Here is a 24190-nt window from a genome sequence, read left to right on the forward strand (position 1 = left end):
GCCATGGCTGCATAGCCGTAGCTTTAATGGCTGCTTGAAGGTTCAACAATGACTGTATCAGTAGCAATGAATTTGGTGTGTACTGTATTTCAGATTAAGAAAAATGCAACTTTTGCTGCAGGTTACGCAGCTCACAACAAATAGGTGCAATTTAGAAGTTTGGGCGGGTGGAGATCCTCCTCCAAAGATTAGTTTTATAATATACTGTTCCTATTTCTCCTTCTTTTCCTTATTTTTTCCTGCAGCTCTGATATCTTCTCCTAATAACCAATCTTAAACCTCCCATTTTATTTTCCTTACACCATACAAAGCCCCCATGGGAGCCAGTTTCTTGGTGCAATCTGTTTCTCAGCGTTCAGATCATGCTCCTCTTCTGTTTCTTTCTCTTTCTGTACAATAGTGAAAAATGTGTTTGTATCAGTTTTATCAATTCCCTTCAGAACCAAAAAAACCTTTAATTACAGTATTGATTCCAAGTGGTGCAATATGGCAGGTAATTTCCTACAGAGTTCCAGGTCAGCTCTCTGATGGAAACAATTGTATTCAGAAGCAATAACTTCCACATTATCCCAGCAATAAGATCATCTTAGCTCATGATAATTCAAGGGTTGACAGGTGTCACAAGGAGTGATGGGTGAACCATAAAATTCATAGATTAAAATTTAAAAAAAAAGTTTTGAGGATCATCTGAACTTCTTTGATCTAGGCTAGTCTGAAGAATGCCTTGTCTTGTGATTTATTGAAATTCTTCAAATAGACAGCTTGTCTCACTTCATGGAAAATATTATGGAGTCTGACCGCTTTTAATCATGCAGTGTCTTGAATTACACTAGTTTTTAGCATTTTCCAAAAGAGTGTGAATAAACGCCACAACAGGAACTGTTGCAAGTTCCTCGGGGAGAGAATGAAAGACAGTTCTAGAGCAGGAATCACCAGCTGGTCCTTTCCTTTTCCCATCTATCTACTCTTCTTCTCTTGTGAGCTTTTGGAAAGGCTTTTCTAACTCCATACCTTTTCCTATGTGATTTAAATTAAATGAAGAACAGCATACGTAAAAATTAGATTAAGACACCACAATATAGTCATTAAAGTTCCAGGGGCACAGCCTGGGGACCACATTCCATCTTAGGCAACTTTCTGGGAACACTGGCTCTCAATATGTGAAGCTACCCTAAGAGCACTGATTTCTTTGTAAATTTGCCACACATATTTATTTCCATGAGAATTATAGTCTCTCCTTGCTTTATGAGAACAGAAGCCAAAGGGCCTTTTAAAATATCTTTTGTGTTTGTGAAATGATTAAAAAAAAATAATTAGTTTGCCAAACAGTTCTGAAAGGCTATAAATTCCCTGTGATTTCTTAACTGCCATGGTTAATTACCATTTACTTGCTCACATATGTTATCAGAGCAGTGCCAGGACATTTACTAGGGAACCTCCCATTGATAGCACTGGTGACCACTTGGCTATGTCCCTTGATGTAATATACACCACTGAGGAATGTTTTCTGTTTCTCTGCCAAGCTCAGCCTATCAGTAGTGGGAAACGTTGCCATAGCTAACCTACGAGTTTTTCTTTCCCTTCAGATAGAGAAATGCAAAGCCAGCATAGAAATACACTGCGGGGATTGGCACAGCATAGGCCGCATCTCCCACGGCTAATAGAGAATTTGCCCAGCAAAGGCCAGAAATCATAACATGTATTCAATATACAGTTCTGGCATGTACACAAGCTTGCATATATTTCCAAAGCAATCTGAAGATTTAAGCAGTTAAGTTCAGAGAAAACGAGGAAACAAATACTAGAATGATAGAAAGTCAAAAGTCTTTGTCTGGCTTTTCTAGAAAGCAACTGCCATTTCCTACATATGTGAATGATTTCTCAATGAAATAATTATATCACTGTGATATACTCTGCTGTTTTGAAACTGTGTCAATGATCTCCTTGAATGCTGAGATGGTAGCCATCTCTGTTACTCCTTTTGTTTGAAACTGGGCTTTTCCCAGCACAACAACTCATTTTAATTATGAATCATAAAAATAAGTTTTATTTTTATCAGATAGTAGCACAAAGATTGTGTGGCGCTCAGACAGAATGCAGAAATTTGTACTCATTGCTAATTATCTCCAAATGACTACAGATTAGACATAACACGACAGGTAGAAAGATGTGTTTTCCTGTTAATCAGCTCCACCGTCTGATCGCATTCATCACTTCCTGCAAAGCAGGCTGTTTAAAGAAAATTGTAGTGATGCAACAAGAAACTCTGTGCCTTCAATAAGACAGACTCAGTAATTATTCCCTATGTGGGGAATTTCTTGTTCCTGGTTAGTCTACACAATTCTGACCTGAATATATCATAAAGGTAAAGGGACCCCTGACCATTAGGTCCAGTTGTGACCGACTCTCGGGTTGCATGCTCATCTCGCTTTATTGGCCAAGGGAGCCGGTGTACAGCTTCCAGGTCATGTGGCCAGCATGACTAAGCCGCTTCTGGCAACCAGAGCAGCACACGGAAACACCGTTTACCTTCCCGCCGGAGCAGTACCTATTTATCTACTTGCACTTTGATGTCCTTTCAAACTGCTAGGTTAGCAGGAGCAGGGACCGAGCAACGGGAGCTCACCCCGTCACAGGGATTCGAACCGCCGACCTTCTGATCGGCAAGTCCTAGGCTCTGTGGTTTAACCCACAGCACCACCCGCGTCCTGGATATATCATACCAATGCAGTAAAACATGGGCTATCTTTTAAGTGGTGTGATTAAAATAATGTGAGGTAATTTTAGCATACACACATGCCACACTAAGCAAAATCATGGTAGGTCTTGGATTTGGGTTCTGCTTCTCATCCTTATAATCCAACAACCAGATTGACCAACCAGATGCCTTTGGGAAGGCCACAAATTGGCTAGGACTGCAATAGCTCTCTCCCACTGTTACTTCCCAGGAAATGGTGTTTTCTGGATGCATCTGATTTCACCAAGGCTACCTGGAGAGGTCCATATTTGAGCAATAATTGTAACCTGTTTCTCCTAAGCATATTTGCTATACCTTTGTTGTCACTTGTAATTGAAAACATAGGAGGCTCCCTTTCACTGATTAAGACCATTGGTCCACCCTGCTCAGTGATTCTCCAGAGTTTCAAGCAAGAGTCTCTCCCAGCCCTACCTGGAGATATCAGGGATTGAAACTGGGATCTTCTGCATGCAAAGCAGATGCTTGGCCACTGAGATGAGACTCTTCCTCATCTATGACATTATGTGTTTGTTTTTGGGGGGAGGGAGAAATGAATGAATGTCAGTCAGAATCTAGTATTTGAAGGAAAGATTGCAAGCAAGTGGAAAAATACAGGCTAAGCTTCCTTCCAAGCCAGTGCCTCACCTGGGGCAGAGGAGTTAACATGACAAAAGGTGTTGATGGCCCATCTAAGAAGAATCATTGAGGCTGGGCAAACAGAAGTTGCCATGGTGGTGGGTGGGTGTGTTTGAGGTGACAAGATAAGAGTGTCATTAGCAAGGTGTGCTGGGAAGAGGAAGGGAGAGAACAAAGACTGAGATCCATATTGGGCAGGATGGCTGAAGGCTGGCTGCATGAGTTGCCTTTGACTCCAGTGTTGCAGTGCTGTGGGAAGCAAGCCCTGCTTAAGATAACCATGCCATAAGATCTGGACTCCCTCTATCTAAACTCAGGTGTAAATATGTGAATAAATAATATTTCTAAAGCTACGACAGACTCCTCCATGTCTTCAATTCTCTAAAGGAGCACAAATCCTGGGGGGGGGGGGGCATCTGGAACCCCCTGGAAACTTGCTACTGCACAGTTGGGAGTGGCACCCAGCTTTTGTAACAATATGTATAACAAGCTTTCTTGAAAAGTGGTATATCTTACTACTGAAGACCAGATTTCAGATATGTTATATTCATTCCCTCTGGAGCAGAAGTAGCAGTATAGCAGAGAGGCGTTTTTCAATTCCCTTTTCCTGATATGTTTGCCCTTCTTCAAATGCACCCTGCTCTGTCACCCTAAACAGCAAATGGAATCTGTTCCTCAGGGAGTATATCTGCATGCGCGTGGGGGAGAGAGGGTGCACAAATACATGTGCATGGTGCAGACCTCACTCGATTTCATGTATTTTATACTCCTTTCTCTTCTAAAGGTCACAAAAAAACTTGTGTAACCAAAGCTGGATGCCTCCTCACTACCGAACCATGAAATTGTTTATGACAGTACCATACAGAAATGTATGTCAAAAATATATATGGGTAGTTTATCCAATGAATTCTGACTGACTGCAGGTATTTTGATTAATCCAGGATTCTTAAATCACATGACACTTCGGGAGGAAAGGGATTTTCTGGCAATCTCTTTGCTTTGTTAAAAAGATATCCACAATATCTTTTTCTTTGTTTTAAAATATTTAAGACACAGCTTTTTGAAAACTTGCCTTTCTGCATCAGACCAAGTACCCAGGGTATGATACAATGCATGATCCTCTCATCATCTGCACTCCCCTTTCCATTTCTAATAAACACAGCAATTATTAGAAACCTTACATTGAACACAGAGTCTCTATTGTAGTTATTCTTGCTAATATTCATTAGCAGTTATCTTCCATAGATTAGACTAATCTGAGAGCAGTTTTGTTCCTCAAAAGAGCACAACAACAGAAGCACAAGTGCTTTTGCACACTCTTGGTGAGTTCCAGTGTGTGTGTGTGTCTGTCTGTGTGTGTGTGTGTGTGTGTGTGTGTTAAAGAGTTAACCCAAGTTCTTTTTCCACTCCTTTCTCTCCTAAAGTTCAGAAAAAAACTTATGCAACTAAAGCTATAGTGAGATTGAGATTTGAAAGGTTGTCCTTCAACAGAAAGTCATCAGTCTCACTACCATAGAAAAGTACAAGTCACTGCTCGAACATTGCAGGGATAGTTCAAAATTCAAAACTCACTCTGTTGACTCTTCCATGTATTCAAGGTCACCCTAACCCAGCCTTTCCCAAACTTGGGTATCCAGCTATTTTTGGATTACAGTTCTCATCATCCATGACCACTGGTCCTGCTAGCTAGGGATGGTGGGAGTTGTAGTCCAACAACAGCTGGAGACCCAAGTTTGGGAAACCTTGCCCTAAACTAATGGCCATAACTTTGCATCATTCATAATGCTTTAACCACTTTCATTAAAAAAGTATATATAAAAACTATATAAAAAAAATGCTCACCCATCTTAAGTTGTTCTTCAACATCTAACCACTAACTTCCATTAGTTGGTTCTTTTTTTAACCTGATCCAGTTCCATGATAGCTTCCTTAAAATCAAACTAGTTCACAGTAGTCTAACTGTGGTCCAATCATAGATTGGCTGCTTTATGTTTTTTAAATGATCTGGAAAACGTTTAGATTTATTTGTAAAAATAAGTAAATGAAACTAATTCAAAAGTGAAAACAGGTTGTTCACACTGAGGAAACTGAAGACAAGCACTGTATTAGTGTCCTAGAACATTTTGTGTCAACAGGGGACTCACTACCAGGTGATCTAATGTGGGCTGCTGCTGCCCACTTCCACCATAGAAATGTATGACCAAAAAACAGAGAGAGGGGGGGGGAGAGAGAGAGAGAGAGAGAGAGAGGTGAGTCCCCAAATGCATGTTTGGGCTGAGAGTGAATCCTGAGTATCAAAAAGTTGAAAGCAGAGCATGAGACTCTTAATCTCAGGATTGTCAGTGCAAGCCCCATGTTGAACAAAAGGTTCCTGCATTTCAGGGCATTGGACTAGAGGACGCTTGGGCTCCCTTCCAACGCCACAATTCTATGATTCTATGAAACCTATTCCTCTAAAATATCCATATTTTCCCATTGTCTTCATATCAAAATATGCATTCTACAATACTGGGAACCTAGTTTCAGTGCTGCTTATTTTAAACAGACAGGACACAATACAGCAAAGTTTAAGTTGCTGTGACCAAGCATTCTACTTCATTGGTTTCCACAACATTTAGTTGTTACTAATGTTTACTAGATAATATCCATAGGGCTTAGACAGTTTTATACACATTAGTGGCTTTTCCGTAAGAGACCATTTAATTATTTAGGAACTATTCCCTTTTCCTGAAGACTCAGGAAAGAGAATGCACAATTGTGTGGTTGAAGTCAAAAAAGGAGTGATTTTAAAAATATTTACCCTCTCAGCTTACGCCAAAATCACAGCACTGGAAAAACATGACTGTGATTACAGCCCTAATGGATTATTTTGATTGCTTATTTGAGAAAGCTCCCTGTTTCAAATGAAATCCCCTGAAACTGTTTAGATGTTGATTGAAACCTCTCCAGTGGATGTATGGTAATCCTTGTTCTTTATTGTCCTCATCAGTTTCTAATGGCACAGTGTTTACAAGATTTAGCTCCAATCCTTTGCAACATGTCTCAGCTAAATGTCTTTCCTTCTCTTCTTTTCTTGACTCACTTTTCCTGCTGCCACATGTTTCAAGTGGGTCTTCCAAGGATTGAGTTTTCAAAGGAAAAGCCATCCCGCTGAAACTTCATTGTCTCAGAACATATGCTCAGACATTTCCAGGCGCTATCAAAATGAACAAGAAGCTTCTTCCTAAAAGAAGCTCTGCTCCCCAGACTGATCAAAGAGAGATGTTCATCGGATAGAAACAAATATTGATAAGCCTAATGTGGCCTTGAAATACCTCCTGAAATTCCAACCACTCTTCAACATCTAGAAAGAGTGGTTTTTTAAACTAATGTACCTGAAATCTTGGTCAGGCTCCTAATCATTTTTAATATAGTAATGTATATATTTCTTGCATTTATATTCCACCTTTTTTCCAAGAAGCTCAAGAGGACATGCAGGATTTTCTCCTCATCCCCGTTTAATCCCCCAAACAACCCTGTGAGGTAGGTGAGGCTGCAAGGCAGTAACTGGTCCAAGGCCACCCACTAAGTTTCATGGCCATGTGGGGATTTGAACCGTGGCTTCCCAGGTCCTAGTCTGACACTCTAATCACTATGCCACAAACTTATTTTTTAAATGTCCTCACATAGAATGAAATTCTCTAGCCACCCCATAGTTCTTACCAATTATGTCATTCAACTTTGTCATTCTTTATCTCACATCACCCAGTTTGATTGGGTTTGAGTAGCCAGTATAATTTCAGTAGACACTGGAATATTGAAAGAGCAAGCAACCACACATGAGATTATTTCTAATTATTAGCTTTGGTTTATCTGATTTCTCAAGAAAGGAAGAACAAGGGTACATGGGAAAATAACTAATGTGTTTGCTAGATAAGCAGCTTATCATGCTGAAAAATTGTTTTTGGACTCTGCCACTTCAGTCTCCTGTTTAGGAGTTGTATGACTGTGTGTTCCAGTGGGGTTGTGGGGCAATTCAACATCACACAATCCAACATCACCATGCAGCAGAACTTTCCTGCTTTCCAGTTTTGAAACACTGCGTGGAAGAAGCTTCAGATTGTTCCTAGAGGTGTTTACAACTGGCATGTAAAATATTCACATGACCCATCAGAACCACCTAGAGAGTAATGCTACCCATTATAGTACTGGTGACACAGAGAAAACACCACACAGAAGTCTATATGACGTGATGGGAATCACACATGCAGGACAGCTCTTCAAAATTACGTAAAGGGATGTAAAGATTCAGAATGATGAGATACAAACTTTACGAGAATGTGATATACTGCTAAAGACTGGGTATATTATGCTTTTATTCCACATAATCTCTACTAATCTTCTGACTCCAACCTTGATACATGAAAATAAATCCCACTGATCTCAGTGGAACAGAGCCCTGTGGAAGCATGTTTAGGAACATACCTTTTGTGACTTTTGAAAATGGGAAATACAAGAACTACTACTGCTAGTTCTCCATTTAACAGGTTTCCCAGGAAGAATGATCAGTGTTACTGTCTAAACCTCACAGGTTTTTAATTTGTGTTAAAGCCTGTGGACTTCAAGCAGAAAAGTGATGCAGACCACCAGTCCAATAGCCCAATGTCTTCTTTATTATTTCAGTGAACTATTTGCTTCTTATTCTCATCACTCTGCTTCCCTCTCATTGAAAAAACTTATCAGCTTTATATGGTTTAAGCCCTTCCCACTTATTCCCTAACTTCTTGAAAAGGAAGTCTGGTATATCTCTCACTTTATTATTTAAGGCAGGGTCTCAGCTTCCAATTTGTCCTAGGCAGGCTATTATTCTCCTTGGAACATTGCAGGTCTAGCTCTTCTATACCACAACCACTTTGACTGATAAAATTAGATTTCAGTTTCCACCATGACAAAAATTATTTAGCAATTTGAATATATTCCAAAGGAAATCATCCATACCACAAAAAGCAACAATTTCCCTATAAGTACTTACGATGGGTCTAAAATTACATATAGCATTGATTTAACAACGCATGTGTTTTTTCAAAGTTGGGCTCAACAGGCTGCGGTTGCCCACACTTGCTGCTATTCTTATACAACAACATCCTGTCTTCATTTCCCTCTCATTGGAAAAATAAGTGAATGCTGTACTTCCAATGTGACATTATTGTTGCAAAAGAAAAGTGAACTGGGGAGACCTTAGTTTCATGTCCAGTTCAAGCACAGAAGCCAGGAAGTGAAGCTGCTGACTGCTGTAATATGTATATCCATCAAGTTTGTCCTTATGAAAAGAAATGACTGTTGGGTGTCCTTGTACTTTAAGTAAAACAAATAAATTAGAGAGCCCAGCTGCTGCTAGACCCAGTGCCCATCGGGACTGGTAGGATGGAAGACAGAGGGCCCAACAGTAGATGTAGTCAGAGCCAATAAGAGACAGAGGCAGGGGTTATTACAGGCAGAGCTAACTATTTGTAGCCAACCAGATGTCTTGTAGAACTCAATTACCTGTACAAGGGTTTAAGGAGGAGGAAAGTGACAGGCTTGCCACCCTCTGGGCTAGTTGTAAATAAAAAGGCAGGCAGATGGGGGTAGGTGGCTCAGCCCAATCCCAGAAAACTGTGTCCAGTATAATCCTGCAAACAACCGCCACCTCTATTATAGGAACGTAAGAAGCTGCTCTATATTGAGTGAGACCATTGGTTCCTCTATTTCAGTATTGTCTACACTGACTGGAAGTGATACTCCAGAATTTCAGTCAGCAGTACCTCACAGCCCTACCTGGAGATAACATGGATGGGACCTGGGATCTTTTACATGCAAAACAGATGCTCTACCACTGATTTATGGCCCTCCCCATGCCCCCAACTGAGGAAACATCAACAAGAGAAAAGGGGTGGGCAGTTGAAATAATGGAGATTCTTGTTTGTCACATAGCTCTCCACAGACTGGGTGACTACTGCTGAAACCAGAAATGTGTTTAAAGAAAACAACAGGCTAGGTGGCTGGACAGCAGACAAGCAAGATGGTTGGAGTTGGAACTGAGCAGTCAGAGTAGTTGGAGAGGGAGAACCTGACTGTGTCTCTCTTTGTGGTATATATTTCAGTCCATACCCTGACAACTTTTAAATGACCACTGATTCAGAAATGCCATATAATTTGCTCAGGCTCCTGTGTGTTTCAGTGAGCAATAGCAAAAATAAAGACACAATGTTCTACTGCTGAAAAGTGCAAAATGTGATGCATGAAGGATGAGAGTTTTTCACTGGGAAAAAAAAAGAATCTCATGAAAATTGCATTACCCTTTTCCAGAAGCTCAGCCTTGCACATCTCTAAAATATCTCAGCCAAGAGCCTTAACATACCTCACAAACACAGTGGTAAGGTATTATTGATCATTACCTTTTCAACTCATAAGGGAAAGGAAATGTGTTAGAAGTCTGACAGTGCTATAAAGTAGAAGGGACTATATTACAGCACAGCTAGATAAGCTGTGACTTTGTAGCTGTGGATGACAGGCAACTCCCATGTGTGTTGACAGGTAGCATACACATATACCTCAGTTATAATGCAGATATAAAGCCATGATAGGAGGAATAATGCATAGAGGTATACAGTTTGATGACGAAGCTAGATAAGTAGCTAGACAAGATATGAATCTGTAAATGTTACATTTGATAGTAACTGCAATTAATATCTTTCTTATCCACAGTGCATAGAATCTTTATCAATTGTAGGAGCTCAGGCACCCATGGCTACATCTACAAGATAATATCTGTGCTATATTCCTTCTTCTCCAACAGGTGTGGGAAACCTCTTTCAGTCTGAGGGCCACAGTCTGAAAGGTGATGCATGCCAGTGGTGGGCATGACCAGAGACAAGAATGGACATGACCAGAGGTAGCTGCTTACCTTTATGAAGTAGGCTACTTTCCAGTCACACAAAATCAAGAAGCTTCTACACGCATGCACACACAGCAAAAAGCTTTATTACAGTAAAGAATGCATTCCAAAAGCATGCCAGGAAGGCACACAGCGGAGCTGATGGGAGATGCAGCCTGAGAGGAAAATTGTAGCCTAGAGAGGTTGTGTGAGTCCTGAAGGCCATACAGAGAATCCTAGAGGACCATCTTTTGCTGTCTCCGAGATTGAGAGTCCCCATCTATTGTTGTGCACTGTATCTGATGCAGAGATTGACAAACACCCCAAACTGGGAGAACTTCTATAACTTTTCTGATCCAGGGAAAACTATTCTGGCCATAGGCTCCAAGAGTGAGTCCTTCAAGATGGACTAAGTCTGATTACCTAGTAGGGGGTTAATTTTAATAGGCCTTGGGGACTTTGGCATTTGAAACCAAGGCAATTTAGACTACCAAAGCCCCAAAGATCCCTGGCAAAGGTTTAGCTCAGACCATGCACAAGATTTGCCAGCTGGGCAAACCCCTCTTGGATTATAATCTGACCAGGAAAATAATTGTTATCTTTCACAGCTCACAGCTCACAGCTCCCTTTGAGGTGGACTTTTATGAAGCCTCTGGCTCAGGGGCATCCCTACTCTAGACATTCTTTCAATTCTCAATCTGATGCTGATCCAGTGGTACCTCTGGATACACAACCCTCCAGTTGTGTATCCTTCAGGATGTAAATGTGACAAACCCGGAAGTATTTTTCCAGGTTTTGCCACATGTGCATGCGCAGAAGCGGTCCCTCCGGTTGTGGAAACCTCAGGATCCAACTGGAGCTCTGGAACGGATCCCGTCCACAACCAGAGGAACCACTGTATTTCTTTCAGGCACCTATGCAGTTCAGTCACATGGTGCTGAAATTTGCTCCCTGAGCTCTGATTTGAATCATTTAGGTGAAGTATCTAAATCAGATGTCCCACTAATGCACAATGATTAGGGTGTGTGTTTTCATTTCAAGACCAATGGCAAGACATAATTAGCAAGGTCATTTCATCATTTCATTTCATTTCATGAGCCAAATGCCGAAGACAGAAGCTAGTCTTGACTAGTATCACTGACCAGTGCCTTGCAGCTTTACTTCTGCATTTACTTGGCTTGTAAAAGTTACCAAATTATTCCCATCTCCTAAAGACATATTGAGGTGCCCTGATGCAGTGAACCAGGATCTGAAAAGTCAAGAAGAACCCATCAGCACCATGGCCAGCGATCTGACTCTTGTCTTGAGGAACTGCTTTCAAAGAGACTGAGGGAGCTGGGGATGCCATTAAATCCAGACAAATTATTTGCTGTTGAAGCCAAAGGTTGTATCACTTCAAATGATACATTTAATAATGAGATTAAGCAGGTAGACTGCAAATAGATCCAGGGGCAGTACAATGCTGTGTGTGTGTCCAAATTATAGCAATAAAATCTCAAGTTGAGGATCAAGTCATATGCTAGAATATTAGCTTCCTGCTATACGATGCAGTTGCTATAGAAACTTACAAGTGGGAACTAAATAAAGTAATTTCTATGCTGGTGCTGATGTCTGGAACTTCAGCACCTGATGCTAACAAAATTGTGCTGGATAAACAAATGTAAACTTTAGAAGCATGCAATAAGTTCACAATAGCTTCTATCCCACTAATTAATCTCAATTAATCTTGCCCTAGAATGCAAGAGCATAAGAAAACATAGGAACAAAAAAAAAAAATCAGAAGATTACTTAGGACCAATGCGCATACCCCTTCTGTCTTATCTGAAATCTTCTTTCATTCCTCTTTCTCCTGTCTTGTTTATTTTCAAACTTTCTAGTTCACTGCAACTCTAGTTGATAAAACTGATATATCTAATGATTTTAAGCAAATTAATTATATCTCTGCTGACTTAACCCAAGCTAATTTAAAGATAAGCCTGAGAACAAAGTTCATGTGTTCTTTTTCATGAAGACACAATTAACCACAAAACAATAATACCCTACAGTGGCTGTGTAAAATTTGCAGAGATCAGGACTGCAACCTTTAAACTTCAATTCTATACCCACTTACCTGGGAGTAAGGTCCACTGAACTCACTTGGGAGGGTCTAACTTCTGAGTGAATTTTAGCTGGTTAGTCAGTCAAGCCCAGCCAAGTGGTTGGGGTTTTGTAATTACTATTTTTGTGGCACAATAAGGAATAAAATTAGAAGAGGTTATAAATACTTTTCTGCTAGCAAAAAAATATTGAGTTGTATCAAGGAGGAGCTTCTACTTGTGCAAGTCAGGAACCTGGTTTTCACCAATCTTGATAATGCAGAGTTCTAAATTGCATGGGGAAAGTCCACAAAAAGTGGCTTCCCACTATGGAAGCTGACCCTCCAACTCATGGAGGAGTTGATGAGCCAGCATGTCCCACTTTGCTTCATTCCATTTGAATAGAATTGGGCTGTGGCATCCCTGGAAAAGCATTGTGACCTTTTTGCTGCCTTGACTTGCATCGTTGAAATTGCCCAATTTATCTCCATCTTCTAAAGTCATATTGATGCGCTGCACATAAAGATTTGTGCCTACATTGCCTACAGTGATGGGATGAGTGCCAAAGAGCCTCACAACAGTGATGGCAATGATGAAAATCCAATTAAAAACTAACATTTTAAAATAGGCAAATTAAGGATATGAATAAATAGGTTGGTACTGCCTGATGCTCAAAACTTGATTGGAATTCGTGCACACTCGTAGGGATGGTTGTGCCAGTTCAACAGAGTACTTGATGGAATGGCAAGAAACTGAAATGTCTCTGCTGACATCATCGGAATTCATTGCATCACACTGGTGTGTGTGTGTGTGTGTGTGTGTGTACTGCAACTGGGGCTAATTGGCAAGCCATTTTCAGTTGGTTTGAACAAGCCCTGAGTTTGGGCTTGCCATATGCAGATAGGACTATGAGGTGTGAAAGCAACTGAGAATGCATCTGGAAGGATCTTGCAAGCAGGCTGGAGCAGCAGCATGCCTGCGTATTAGCCTGAGGCAAGAGATGGCAGCTGGCAGGGTGACCCAAGCCAGGTGGTCAGAGTCTATTCACTGCTCATTTTGGCACTTGGGCCAAACAGCTGCAGAGCAGAACCAGCCTGATATCAGACGGAGCAGCAGTATAAAATCAGAGCCAGGCTCTCAATTTGCCAGCCAAATCTGAGCACAACAGGCACCCATCCAGACCACAGAATATGAAGTCTAACTTCTAGAGGCGCCTGCAGGGTTCCTGCGGTTGGTTGCTTCAGTGGGGGGGGGGGACCTAGTGTCAATAACCACACTGGACAAAAGTGTGCGTGCTGTTGCTTTTTTAGCACAAACTTTAATCCACATTGTATTGTATTTATTTATTTTAAAAGGAATGAGCTAGGCTTGGCCTGCCTTTCTTTAAAAAAAGAATTACACAGAAGGTGCTTGAAACAGCTTACATGCAGTGCCTCACACAGTTGTCGTCATGAAGTGTAGCACTGGTCCTCATGTTATACTTCCTCTTGATATGCAGTATTTTCATACCAATATTTTCTATACCAAGCAGTGGCTGCCTGGGGGAAAACATTATGTCATAACTCTAAGGTGAACAAGTTTCATGTTTCAATGTTCCCCACATGGGGAAACAGCAGTACTATGTGCACTGAAAACTAGCATAGATATTTGCTAGACTAACATAGATAAATAACTAGACTAGATATTTTTTCCTTGATATTTAGTTTTCTATATGCAGGGAGTTGTTGGGTTTAATTATACCATTCCATTTCAAGTAATCTAAAGTAGCACACTCCAGAAACACTTTTTCCATGTAATCTGTTCTTGGTGTAGCCCAGTCTGCCCCAATTTGGAGTTTTCCAGATGTTTTGGACTACAACTCCCTTCATCCACCACTATTGGCTATGCAGTTTGAGATTGATGGGAATGGGGGTTCAAATCATTTTGAGGCCACCAGGGCCGGATAAAGCTGATGTAACCTATCTGTCTTTGAGAACTTAGATGTGTCATTAAATGTTGTTGAGGCAGAAAACTGATGTAGACTGCCATCCTAGGCATAGCTTGCTGGGAGGAAGCCTCACTGAATTCAGTGGAATTTAACTCAAGCATGAGATTGACACTGCACTGTTAAAGATAATTTTGATACCTCAGGAACTAATCTACATGTGATAAAAATAAGAGTTTAATTTTCCTTTATTTTATTTAATCAATGTTTTCATTGATTCTGTTGTGATGTTGTGTTCTTATGTATACTACCTTGCTCTATTTTTGTTGTGCATTTTAAGTGTGTGTGTGTGTGTGTGTGTGTGTGTGTGTGTGTGTAAGAATGTAAGACCATAAGAAGAAGTTGCCAGATCAGGCCAATGCCCCCATCTAGTTCAGCACCCTGTTCTCACAGTGGTCAACCAGAGGCCTCTGGAAAGCTTGCAATTAGAACCTGAGTCTAACAGCACTCTACTCTCCTGTGGTTTTTAGCAACTGGTATTCAGAAGCATTATTGCCTCAAACCATGGAGGCAGAGCAGAGCCATCATGGCCAGTAGCCATTGATGGCCTTATCCTCCAAGAATTTGTCTGAAGCGCTTTTAACCATGCTAATAGCTGCACTGGGGAAGAGTGGATTTCACAGAAACTGTCTTCTTTTTCTTTGGCAATCACTCGTAGCCAAGTCAGATTGTCTTCCATGAACACGGTTTTAACAGTGAGTCATCATAGCATACCAATTGTTATTCTCCACCTGTTTTGCAATTGAGGACTTCTTGGATCATTCTTTGTCTAGCTCCTCCCCTGTAACCTTACCACCTTGGATGACCTTGCTGGGAGTACGAGACTCCCAGCAGCTTCGCTCACAAGGGTCATAGGAACGTGCAAGCCCACTCACCATGACAAGGTGATGATCCAGCGAGTGAGACAGAGACTAAGCTGGAAGGCTGCAAACCTTCCTCCGCACATTATGTCATCTTAATCATTTCCCTATCCCTCCATACTGGGTATTTCATTTTCAAACATACACATACCATGATTACTCATGTCCTGTTTGTAGGATTCTCATAGGAACCTAGCTGACCACTGTGGGAAAGAGGATGCTTAACAGATAGACCTCTGGCCTGATCTAGTAGGACTAATCATGTATGCTAATCATGTTGCTAATATTACATCTAGTTAAGCCCTAACATAGCACAGTGATTCTATATGCCAGGGGTAGCCAACATGGTGCCTTTAGAAGTTATTGTTTATGACTTCCATCATCTTTGACCACTGGCCTTGCTGAGTGGGGCTGATCGTTACCATGTGAGCTTAACTGCTTGTGCAATTGAGCATAACAATGTAGGGTACTTGCTTCCATTCACATTTGCCTAACTGATAAGCCATATTCCATTCTACAAATGCAGCTCATATGCAAAACCCTTAGGATGAATGAGAAGATGAAAACTCTATGCTTACATTTCTCGCCCTCTCCCAAGTTGCCATGGTAGGCATGATGAAATTAATATCTTCTTTCACCCTGCAAAGATGTGCACTTCGAAGGAAGGTAATGAAAACAATATAGCTATGATCCAGAGAGCATCCAACAAAATGTAAGATATACCATTTGCACAATTCTGCCCATTAGATTTTGCAAAACCTCATCTGCTGCATGAAATAGGCCTCTGTATGCAGAACAAAAAGATCTAGGCACAGCTTGGTCTTCCTTGTTCAGGAAACTTGTTTGAAGTGTCTGTATGTCAACCCCTATTTTCACATGCAAAAGCGAGTCCTTGGATCACACTATACTAGGAATATTATACAATAATGTATGAACTCATAATCTGCGAATGCATCTGAATTCTAGATTGCTAAGAATTATTTTAGCTTTCTTTGAGTCTCATTATAAAGTAACCTTGGAGAAGTCTTAGCATATGTATAAAAAAGTCATTAGCACATTCTTCAGAGGATATCAGCTCTCACCTACACGATAATTATAAGCTGTTCATGTTATTATTTAATAAAGTGTTTTTCCATCCATCTGATTGGTTCTGAATATTCACAGACGAACCAGACCTGTGACTGGGGTAAACCGCAGAATAATCCTAAATACTCAATAATAATTGAGTTATGTTAGCCTTTTCCCAGCAGCAAAAGTTGTGTCTTGGTTAGCAGTACAATGCTATGCATGTCTACTCAGTAGTAAGCCATACTAAGTTCAATGGGGCTTACTCCCAGGTAAGTGGGTAGATAATTGCAGCCAAAATGATGAGAACCCCTAAAAGCTAGCTGAAGTAGACATTAATTTAAAAAAGGGAAGAGAATAGAAAATGATCACCTATAGTCTTTCTGGTCTCTGGTGAGCCTGAAAAATAAAATATGAAACCAAATCATATTTTCCAGTAAGGAAAATGCTGATGGCATAAAGCATATTCTAACAAAATGCATTACACTTTAAACTGAGTTAACCACAAATAAATGAATACCATGCAAGTGTGTAATTAATAATAAAATTTTCAACTTAATACATATTGTTGAGCATGCATGCACTACATATGAAGCATCCCAATGATTATTATCTATGGCATACACGATGCTTTCTAGTCACTACAGCTTCTGAGAGCACCTGCTTTATCTATTTATCTTTCCTTTTGTAGCATAAGCTGTGGAGACAATTCAATTTATTGAAGCCACTCTCTTAGCCATCTAATGGTGTAGTACATTTAACTTGATACGCTATTTGCCACTCGCTCTTAATGAATCTTTGATCAGCTTATACTTAGCTCACAATTTTGCCTCCATGTTTCACTGTCCACAGATAAAAGGGTAAGAGTTTAATTTTCAAAAGGTCAAAATGGTAAACAAATTTAAGAGGGTCAATGCACTTCAGAGTGCAATCCGAAGGCAGATCATAGATGGATCCCCTTGATTCTAATTCTCTGACTCTGTCGGTCCCCCTTAGGCTCTCCTGATGCTAACAAAGCCAGACAAGGAGTGAGTGTGTGGCCGGGCTCTGCTTTCCTTTCAAGTGGAGTACTTCAGCATGGCACAGCCTACAGACAGCCCTTACAGAACAGGAACATCTAATCACTCCTCATGCTTCATGCACAATAGAGCCAATTAGAAGTGAGGAGTCTATTCTGCAGATTTAATTTGGAAAGGGCTATTTTCCCATTATGGGCATGAAATACACATGGATTTCCATACAAGTCACATATTGAGAAGAAGCAAAGCAGTGGGGAAATTCAACAAAGGCAGTAGCCCAAGCTTAAATAAGTAGGCAAGCCTTGTCACTTTACCAAAATCCCTAAAGTGGATAGTGGTGACATGAGAAAGGGCTGGGGAAGGCAAGTGGACAGCTTGTGTAGCTTGTGGCCTTCACATAGGCACCTGGACTAGATGGGCCTTCAGCCTGATCCAGCACAACTCTTCTTATGTTCTTATGAAGTGGTACAGATGAAACAGGCAAAGTGTCTATAGCATACCAGCTTTTCATGCATGCCTGTACTCTAGATACATAGACATTGAAAAGTAAACTTATGGATTTACAGCACTTTCTGATTCTGTTCCATTCCCTTATCAGCATGATGCTTTCTGTATGACCGTGCGCAAGTTCACCACAACCTTCAATGTCCCTATTTTCCAGGGATGTCTCTGATTTAGAGAAACTGTCCCGGTTTCTGATTTGATCCCGGAATGTCCGACTTTTCCTCAAGATGTCCCTATTTTCACTGTAGAAATGTTGGAGGGTACAGCGTTATCCAACCCCTGAGCTGTCTGAAGGCAATCCTGCATAGGGAAGGGTTTTTAAAAAAATGTTTAATGTTTTATTGTGTTTTTAATGCATTGGAAGCCACCCAGAGTGGCTGGGGCAATCCAGTAAGATGCGTGGGGTATAAATAGTAAAATTATCATTATGGAATGGGATGTCCCTATTTTCAGTGGAGAAATGTTGGAGGGTACAGTGTACAGAGGGTACAGACTTCAATGTCTGTACACTAATGCGCAAAGCATGGGAAATAAACAAGATGAGCTTGAGCTCTTGGTACAGCAAACTAAATATGACATAATAGGCATCACTGAAACCTGGTGAGATAAGTCCCACGATTGGAATGTAATAATGGAGGGATACAATCTATTTCAGAGAAACAGACCAGACAAGAAAGGAGGAGGAGTGGCGTTATATGTCAGGGATGTGTATACCTGTGAAGAGATCCAAGATTTAGAACCTCAAAGCAAAAGTGAGAGCATTTGGGTCAAAATTATGGGAGAGAAGAATAACAGTGACCTCATTGTGGGAGTTTACTATAGATCCCCAAGCCAAACGGAGGACATAGATGATGCCTTCCTGGAACAGATGGCCAAGCATGCAAAAGGAAGGGAGATAGTAGTAATGGGGGACTTCAATTACCCAGATATTTATTGGATGTCAAACTCAGCCAAGAGCATAAGGTCAAACAGATTCCTCACTGGCCTTGCAGACAACTTCATTGTCCAGAAAGTGGGAGAAGCAACAAGAGGAACAGCCATTTTAGATCTGGTCCTAACCAATGTTGATGACCTGGTTAGTGGGGTAGAAGTGGAAGGATCATTAGGCGCGAGTGATCATGCTCTTCTGAAGTTTACTACACAGCGGAAAGGAGCAGCCAAGCATACTAGGACTCAATTTCTTGACTTTAAGAAAGCCGACTTCATAAAACTTAGGGAAGTGCTGGGTGAGATCCCATGGACAGTAATACTAAAAGGAAAGGGAGTTCATGATGGCTGGGAGTTTGTTAAGAGGGAGATAGTAAAAGCACAACTTCAGGCAATACCAATGAGACGGAAACATGGAAGGTGCCTAAAGAAGCCAGGATGGCTATCTAAAGAACTTTTAACTGAGTTAAGATTAAAAAAGGATGTGTACAAAAAATGGAAAAGGGGGGAAACCACCAAAGAGGAATTCAAACAAATAGCCAGCACGTGTAGACACAAAGTCAGAAAAGCTAAAGCACAGAATGAACTCAGGCTTGCTAGAGAGGTTAAAAGCAACAAAAAAGGCTTTTATGGGTATGTTTGTAGCAAAACTAAGAACAAAGAAACAGTGGGGTCACTCAGAGGAGAAGATGGTGAAATGCAAACAGGGGACACAGAAAGGGCTGAACTCCTCAATGCCTTCTTTGCCTCGGTCTTCTCCGATAAAGAAAACAATGCCCGAACTGAAGAATTTGGAGCAAATGATTCAGCAGAGGAAACACAGCCCAGAATAACTAAGGAGATAGTACAAGAATACTTGGCTAGTTTAGATGTATTCAAGTCTCCAGGGCCAGATGAACTGCATCCAAGAGTATTAAAAGAACTGGCAGATGTGATCTCAGAACCACTGGCAGTCATCTTTGAGAATTCCTGGAGAACAGGTGAAGTCCCGGCAGACTGGAGGAGGGCAAATGTTGTCCCTATTTTCAAAAAGGGGAAAAGAGAGGACCCAAATAATTACCGCCCAGTCAGTCTGACATCAATACCAGGGAAGATTCTGAAGTAGATCATTAAGCAAACAGTCTGTGAGCACCTAGAAAGGAATGCTGTGATCACCAATAGTCAGCATGGATTTCTGAAAAATAAGTCATGTCAGACTAACCTGATCTCGTTTTTTGACAGAATTGCAAGCCTGGTAGATGAAGGGAATGCAGTGGATGTAGCCTACCTTGACTTCAGCAAGGCATTTGACAAGGTGCCCCATGATATTCTTGTAAAGAAGCTGGTAAAATGCGGTCTTGACTATGCTACCACTCAGTGGATTTGTAACTGGCTGACTGACCGAACCCAAAGGATGCTCATCAATGGTTCCTCTTCATCCTGGAGAAGAGTGACTAGTGGGGTGCCACAGGGTTCTGTCTTGGGCCCGGTCTTATTCAACATCTTTATCAATGACTTGGATGATGGACTCAAGGGCATCCTGATCAAATTTGCAGATGACACCAAACTGGGAGGGGTGGCTAACACCCCAGAGGACAGGATCACACTTCAAAACGACCCTGACAGATTAGAGAACTGGGCCAAAACAAACAAGATGAATTTTAACAGGGAGAAATGTAAAGTATTGCACTTGGGCATAAAAAATGAGAGGCTTGAGAGCAGTACATGTGAAAAGGATCTAGGAGTCTTGGTTGACCACAAACTTTACATGAGCCAACAGTGTGACGCAGCAGCTAAAAAAGCCAATGCAATTCTGGGCTGCATCAATAGGAGTATAGCATCTAGATCAAGGGAAGTAATAGTGCCACTGTATTCTGCTCTGGTCAGACCTCACCTGGAGTACTGTGTCCAGTTCTGGGCACCACAGTTCAAGAAGGACACTGACAAACTGGAACGTGTCCAGAGGAGGGCAACTAAAATGGTCAAAGGCCTGGAAACGATGCCTTATGAGGAACGGCTAAGGGAGCTGGGCATGTTTAGCCTGGAGAAGAGGAGGTTAAGGGGTGATATGACAGCCATGTTCAAATATATAAAAGGATGTCACATAGAGGAGGGAGAAAGGTTGTTTTCTGCTGCTCCAGAGAAGCGGACATGGAGCAATGGATCCAAACTACAAGAAAAAAGATTCCACCTAAACATTAGGAAGAACTTCCTGACAGTAAGAGCTGATCGACAGTGGAATTTGCTGCCAAGGAGTGTGGTGGAGTCTCCTTCTTTGGAGGTCTTTAAGCAGAGGCTTGACAACCATATGTCAGGAGTGCTTGTGGTCTCTTCCAACTCTATGATTCTATGATTCTATGGTATGTTTCACTCAGCCTAACCTTATCTCATAGGATTGCTGTGGATATAAAATTGAGGGAATCCTTACACACTGCTTTGAATTATTTGGAGGAAGGATGGAAACATGATAACACAGCAGAAGGCATCCGTCACTGTTAGGAAGGACATGGTCCATTTAGGGGACCATCCCTGACCTCAGCAACCTGACCTACAAAACGATAGGGCATTCCTCATTGAGACCTCTGTGCCTCCCTTTCCAAGTCAATGTCTAGATAGCTGCTTAAGATGGTGTAAATAAACCTATCCACACTTATTTTTGAAGTACAAAAGTACCAAAAATGCATGTATCTGTACTCCAGTATGTGAGAAGCAGCCATGGCAGTTTAACCAGCCATCTGGTATAGCTGTGACACCAGAATGCTTCTGATAATTTTTGTTTTTTTGTTTATAACACTAAGCCAAAGTTATTCAGCAATTTTCACCCCAAGATAATTTCAGGAGTTTTTGTTTTTCTACACCTCAGGGGGAAAGAAGAAGCTACTTTGTAGAATTTTTTTCTGAATATTCTCCACTATTTGGGGGGGGGGGTGGACACCATTCTTCACCTGCCCCCAACAATGGCACTAAAATGACACTAGGTCCAGGGCATTGTACAAAATGGCCGCTAGACAGTCAGTACATTTGGTCCTGCTGTCACTTGCAGCGACAGCAAAACAAACAAAGAAAGAACAATTTAGGGAAGAAAGATTTAAAAAACAAACAAATTTTGTGCTACTTCCAGACTGAGAAAGTCCTAGATAATTTTTTCTTCTATTGGGGAAGTTTAGTGAAACCCAATTTCTCTGCCGGTAAGTAAGGTGGAGAATTTCAAGAGACTATTTGCACACTGCTCTGGATATATGAAATGGGGGTAATAAAAACACTGCATGCAGATGACACAATTTCAGAAATAACTATGTGAATTAAGAGGTTCTCTGTGTTTCCATGTAAAAAGGCATAACTTCATGTTCTGCTCCTGTTAATAATGCTTTGGTTTCCTTCTGATAATTTCCATGTTTCACCAAGGTGCCTTAATTGATCAGTACTTCATTCAGCGTGTCATCAGATACCAAATACAATGCTTACATCCATGATATAATCATACATATTTTTAATATATATATAGAGAGAGAGAGAGAGTCTTTCCTTTAATCAGGCTTTACCAACTCATGCCCACCAGATGTTCTGTACTGCAATCCCAATCTGATAGAAGATGTAGTCCTGTAGTCCTAAACATCTGGAAGGCACCAGGTTGGTGAAAGCTGCCATAAACACAGTGCCAACTCTGTACATAGCACTATTATTCCAGACCAGTAATAAACTAATATCCCCAAATCTGTAGCTATAAAAACAGCTGCATCCTAAAAGGAGAGAGAGCTCGTGATAAGCTTCCAGCTACAAGTGCTGAGAGTCAAACTTACAAAGATTTACCTTGTTGCAGCCTATTATCACATCGAGCTTTGCTTGTTATAATGGTGGCTGCTGAATTACAGCCAATGGATGGGGTGAATAACATTAAAGCACTCCAGTGTGTGTCAGCTCCAGCTTCTCTCAATGCAAAGAGCTCCCTGATTGAGGGAATAAATGTGTGGCTTGTCAGCTGGCAGAAGAGAACAGCAGGTGGGCAACCCAAATGTGCTGTTTGTCTAACTGAGAGGGACACAGTCTCAATACAGCTTCCCTACACACCAACGAAGATGCATCACACAGGCTGCACTCTTAGCAACAGAAGAAATGAAAATGGGCATTTTACACCGTGGCCCTTGAATTCCATGTTTTAAAAAGTCTGAAAAGGACTAGTGTGTGCCACATCACATGAGTCTCATTCAAATGCTACACTGAACAGGTGTGCAATCAGTGTACAGACTGCATGTGTTTGTTTACGTCCACACATGGTGGATGATTCTCATGTGTTCATCAAGTCCTTGAGTGGTGTTCCAGTCAGTACGATAGCAGAGATGAGACAAGAGAAAGGCATTCAGAAAATGCTTAATATAAGCATTGCTAAGATCTTCTGGGGAAATTTTTTACTCATGGCACTATATCCTGCAGAATATCATAAGGCAGCTACCCACAAATAGGAATTTCTTGCCCCTGCACTCCAGAATGTCCTTGCCTCTCTCAAACATGAAGCATTATCTATCACTTCCTTCAGAAATCATGTACAAATGTATCTTTTTGTCCAGGCTTTTCCCAACACATAAGGCTGCAGTTATTACTAGATTCCTGCTTTTATCTTGTTTTATAGTACTATTTTACTGATTTTTATTATCCTGACTCTGTTTTTATTATACTGTTTTATTATTTTTAATGTTGCATATTTGGATATTTTTTTAAATATTACATGGTTTAGAAATACTTTTAAATAGATACATAAATAAAATACTTCCTTTGGAAGAAGCGCCAGTCTGTGGGTAGGAATGTACTGCTTCATAAGTGGGATCTCTGTATCTCATTTACCCTTTTCCCTTCTCCATTAAGAACTATGAATGTCGACCGGGTTTTACAAACATGCAGGACAACTCGGAAGAAGTTGTGTAATGCCTACTGTAACAAATATGCACATTATTTATCTAAGAGGAGAACAGGGGAAGCCACACTTTGATTTTACTCCAGAATAAGTGATTTGAAACCAGCAAGCTCCCTTACACTAATTCATCCAGCACCACCAAGCATAAATAGCAGGGGTCCTTATCAATAGCACAAATGTGTCCGCTGGCAGCAGCAGAATATGTAAATGTACACTAAGCCTTTGTGTGTCGGAGATGTTAGCAGTGAACCATTGCAGGAATTGATTTCCCCCCCCCCTTCCATTCTCTGTTTCCTACAAATACCTTCCTGAAAGTGCATTTGCTTTCCTTGTGGTTGCTAAGGCTTAGGATTTCCGCCACCATCCCCATTTGGGACTCCTGAAAAACCAGCCTGTAATAGACCCCATTGCCTGCTTTTTTCTGAATGACTGCATCATAAAACCAGCAGTTTCCGGAGGTCCCTTGAGTGAAATGCATTAAAATTGCAGCATTTCCTTGCTTTCTGACTGGGGTTTTCACCTCCCTTCCCTTCTTTTACTGGACATGCTGGACGTTTTATGACAATCTCTTGCTTCTCACATTTGAGTGCAGAAGCAAAC

The 24190-nt window shown here is 41.0% G+C and overlaps 1 long non-coding RNA gene across 1 annotated transcript in view; it reads right to left on the minus strand.

Moving 5' to 3' along the window:
- The window catches only part of LOC307215553, a 54869-nt gene extending 42406 nt beyond the window's left edge, over positions 1–12463 (minus strand). The window contains exon 1 of the long non-coding RNA XR_013838573.1: positions 12379–12463. This is a non-coding gene — a long non-coding RNA (uncharacterized lncRNA). The remainder of the gene's footprint in view (positions 1–12378) is intronic.
- Positions 12464–24190: the final 11727 nt, after the last annotated feature.

The sequence above is a fragment of the Podarcis cretensis genome, assembly GCF_951804945.1.
Source record: "Podarcis cretensis genome assembly, chromosome: 4".
NCBI lineage: Eukaryota > Metazoa > Chordata > Lepidosauria > Squamata > Lacertidae > Podarcis > Podarcis cretensis.